This window comes from Pteropus alecto, unplaced genomic scaffold, assembly GCF_000325575.1.
Source record: "Pteropus alecto unplaced genomic scaffold, ASM32557v1 scaffold164, whole genome shotgun sequence".
In the NCBI taxonomy this organism is placed as follows: domain Eukaryota; kingdom Metazoa; phylum Chordata; class Mammalia; order Chiroptera; family Pteropodidae; genus Pteropus; species Pteropus alecto.
Window position 1 is genome coordinate 10986878 of NW_006439568.1, and position 4852 is coordinate 10991729.

Here is a 4852-nt window from a genome sequence, read left to right on the forward strand (position 1 = left end):
CTTTTTTGTGGTTGTTGTGCTTATTTCTCTTTTTGTCTTTACTCTTTTTCTTATTTTTCTTTTTTATTATACTCATTTTTCTTATTTTGTTTTCTTCCTCATTGTTTTTTTCTTCACTTTTTTCCTTTTCCTCATTTTTTCTTTGTTCTTTTCTCATTTTTTTAATTTTCTTTGTTCTTTAAAATTTTTTTTTAGTTAGCATTGTTAGTTAGCATTGTTAGTACATTTAGGAGAGTTGGTATTGTTAGTATAGTTAGCATTGTTAGTATTATTTATTAGCACAGTAAACATAGCATTGTCAGGTATCAGTACAGTATAGTTAGTATCATTTATTAGCACACTTAGTAAGTACAGTTAGCATTGTTACTATTAGTTAGCATAGTTAATACAGTTATTATTGTTTGCTAGCATAGTTTGCACTGATAGTATTGTCAGTTAGTGTAGTTAGTGGGTCACCATGTCGTATGACCTTGCAGCCATCTCTAGTGACAGGGAGTCCCATATTGACCACTATGAGCTCCTGAACACCATTGGTGAAAGAAGCTTTGCCTAAGTGAGATTGGCCCGGCACATTCTGACAGGGACAGAGGTGGCTGTCATTAATCGGGCAGAGCTCCTACAGACCTTTTCGAGAAGTCCATGCCATGAAAAACCTGAAACACTCCAATGTTGTGAAATTGTTTGAGATGATTGACACCAAAAACACACTGTTCCTCATAATGGAGCATGTGGACAGGGAGGACTTGTCCAATTATCTTGAGGACTGTGGCCGTGTGACGGAGCATAAGGCTCGAGGTGTCTTCTGGCAGTTGATATCAGCAGTGCAGTATTGCCACCAGCGGGGCATCGCACACAGAGACCTGACGCCATGAAACATCCTTTTAGATGCCAAGCTGAACATAAAGCTTGCATTCTTCGGGCTCAGTAATGAGTGTGTTGGCCAGAAGCTGAGTCCTTTCTGGGGCAGCCTCCCTTCCGTCGCACCAGAGGCCTTCCTGGGACAAGGCTACGACGGCCCCGGAGTCGACGTGTGAAGACTGGGGGTCATCTTATATAAAGCGGTGACTGGAAAATTGCCACTCACGGCAGAAGACTTTAGGGAGCTACAGCGGAAGATCCTGAGAGGGCAGCACCATGTCCCCTATTTCTTCTCCTTTGAGTTGGAGAAGATTTTAAGATTTTTGACACTTGACCCCTGTGACCGAGTAACTCTAGAAGAACTCATGAAAGACTCGTGGGGTGGCAGGAGGAACTCGGGCTATACAGGGAGCCACCCTGTGACAGCATAAACCCCCAGGTGACCCAGGTAATGACAAACCTAGGTTTTAAGGAGGAACAAATCGAGGAGGCAATCAGAAGCAAGAAGTCCAATACAGCAGTGGCCATGTACCTCATTCTGAGCCACAATGCACCCAAGGGGAGGAGCCGCACCATCACGGGAAGGCCTCGCCTTCCTCAGAGTCTTCCCCCGGCAGCTGCAGCCCTTCCTGATCCACGGCATCCTGCCATCAGGTCAGAAAGCCAAAGAGCCAGCCAGTCCCCCAGCCAGCCTGGAGTGGAGGACCACCACTCACAAACCTGGACCCGAGCTGAGGACCGCCACCCCCAGCCCGGCACTCCAGTGCAGCCCCTGAGCACTCCCTCGCCACCCAGAGCACTAGCAGTGATAGCAGTAGCGGAGTCCCAGGGGGCATCAACGAGGAAAAAATCCCTCCACGCAGGGCAGCCTGATGGTGAGACCTTGACCCTTTTTTTTCTGGCCATAATCACGACAGTCAGGGGGTGGCTAGGAGGTTCTGGACCTCTTTCTTATGGCACATCTGCTGTAGGTCATCTACTAAAAAGTGGCATGGCAAAGTGAAGCCATTGCTGTAGACTGTAGACGGCCAAGGCAGGGCCAAAGCCGAAGACTTTGGGGAGCTCAAGCCTCTCTCCCCGCATTTTAAATTCTGAACTTGAAAATGCTGAGCTCTAGGGAGGCTGGCAACATGACACTAGAGATCGGCCAGAGCTGGACGCAAACAATTGCAGGCGGGAGCAGTGCAGGGAGTACAGGCTGTGTGTGAAGGACTTGGTCCAGCGGACGATGGAGGGGCGCAAACTGCACCAGCATTCTCTGCACAGGATGCAAATCAGGATGGTACCGGGCATCTCTGTGGCCTTCGGAAGCATCGTACCCTGGTGAGCTTGGAGGACGCCTGGAGCTCTCTGGAGGACAAGAGAAGAGACCACCCTCACTACAGATTCCCCGCTGGGCCCCACCCGGGTGAAACTTCAGAGACTGGACGGTATTTCCTGGAGCCCTTCCCCCTGCCCCTACTCCTCTCTTCATCTATGTTTGGAGGTGGGGGGGGAGGGGGCAGGGTAGTTCTTATTAAAGTACTTGGTTTTCCCCAAATTTTATCATAAGTTAGAAACTCTACAAAGATGTATTGGATACGCTGTCTTGCATTCTCCCCGCACAGAACTGGGGCTGTGCATCCTCCAGTTTGAGAAGCGTGCAGTGATATAGTACTGGGACTTAATCAGAACAAGTAATGGAAAAACGACTGAAGGGAATTTTCCTGGCAACTCCCAATAGCAATGAACATAGTTCCAAGGAGAAAGGCCTGTGAGCCACACTGCAAGTCAGGAAGGCAGAAATGGTATGTTACCTTCCTACGCTCATTACTTCACATTTGCAGAAGGACCGAGGGGAACTGCTGGTACTGCGGCCTCAGTTCATTAGGGCCGAGAGGTCCACAACAGAATAGCAAAGTCCCGTGCACCAGCTTGTGTGGGGCGTCAGAGAAGTGGTGGGGCTGTGGACCCCAAAGCAGCTTAGGGGTCACTTACCTGTGCATCTGAGTTTCCTGACCATAAGGCAGAAGCCGGGCCTTCTCCTTGGCCCAGCGTGAAAGGACCCCAATGGAGCTAGGCTCGGTGTGTGACTAGACTCTCCCTCCAGGATGGGAAGGGAAAAGATCTGAACAAATTCTAGGGGATTTCCACATAGAGAGAAGTGGGCCCTTCCTTCTGCTTCTCCCTCTGCACTGCTGCTGAGAGCCTGAGCTCTGAGGCTGCACCTGCATCCTAGCCCCTGTGAACGAGGGTACTCCCCTAAGATAACAGAGCATCTGGGAGAGGAGCTTCCTGGAGCACCTCTGCTAGCCTTGGACTCTCTGCCTCCAGAGTGAGCGGGAGAGAGATGCAAATTTCTGTCTGCCACTCTCATATAGGGCCCTTTGTTATAGCAGCTGAACCTTATCCTAACCAGGACAACAGTCTTGGAGGGGCCTTTCCTGTGTGGTTTCCTTGGGTCAGGCTGCTTCAAGAACCACAGCTGTCTGAAAGTGTCAGTTCTGCCTTCCATGGGTGACAGCGAAGCTCAGCTCCAGCCCTCTCTCCTCTCCTGGCGCTTCTTTGGAAATCTAACATGCGAAGGTCTAAGCTCCTAACTAAATGAGTCTGAAGTGAATCCTTGCAGGGATATCGTCTTGCTCTTTCTGCCCACACTTGTACCCTCCCCGCCAGCTCCCAAAGACATAGCTACTTTTGAAATATGCTATGCTGACTCCTTCTCTGTTAATATCTGCAGATATTAAATAACTCAAGGAACTGTCTCACGCCGGGTGTAACATGATTATTGCTAGAAATGTGAGTTTAGAACTGACAAGTTCCCTGCTAAGCTGACAAGTTGAAAACCTTGATTTCAAGACCTAATCAGATTCCACTCAGGGTGTGAAGGCAGAAGGTGGGACTTGGTTACATGGGCACCACAGTGAAGCTGGAGCCACATGAAGCTGGAGAAAGGGATACTGGGTGAGAGGGAGCTGGGAGGGTGTCCAGTACAAAAGGTCTCCTTCCTCCCTTCATGGCAAATTTTGGGGAGTCTCCTAAAGGCCGGGTGGCAGTTACCAAGTCTCAAGGCACCCACAGTACCCCAGGCGTGGGGCTGGGTGAATTAGCCCCTGTCACGTACTCAAGACACATCATGTGGCTTCTCAAAGTACGAGCAGCAGAATCTGGGTGTGTGGTCTGGCTTCTCGCTTTCTCACTATGGCCCAGTTACCTCCCTTCTCTGAAACTCAATCTTGCCCTCTAAAATAGGGGCATCAGTTGCTACCTTAACAAGGTTAATCCCATGAGGATTAATTTGAGTAATGTGAATGGCGTAGCCTGTAGCCGGCCCTCAACCCTTACTGTCTGGCTCCCTTTGGAGGTCCCCATTAGGCTGGAGTGCTGCAATGTTATCTGGAAGTCTTCCTAAAGCTAGCCTAAGTCCGTCCACTTGCAGTTCCAGGGTGCTCCGTTTAGCCAGCTGGAAAGTACAGTTCAAATTTTTTTGATAACCAGTGACAGGAATCTCAAAGTGGCTTAACCCAGCAAACAATCAAAACAGGAGGGACTATGTAACCAAGAAATCTAAAGACTTCAGGCAAGGTTTTACCTGAGTGCTAAACAATATCACCTGGAATCATCTCTCCTTGACTCTTGGTTTTGCTTACTTCCCTCTGTGCTGGTGTCGTTCTCAAGTGGACTTTCCCTTTAGTAAAGCAAGATGGCCACCAACGGCCACAGGATGACGTCATAACCCCTCAGCGGCCTAACAGAAATATCGCTGCTTTTACCCAATGATTCCAACCTCTGGGACCTGATTGGTCACATGCCTAGCCCTGAGCCAATCACTGTGGCTGCAAAGGATGTAATATGCTGATTGGCCAGCTCAAGGTCATATGACCACCCTCTCTAAGGAAACTTGTGAGCTGTTCATGCTGTTTCTGCGTGGGACATAGTATGATGTCTGAGAGAGCGGAGGCGAGTGTCCAGCCCCATTACACCCAGACGGAAAAGGACCGAAACCTCCTGTTTG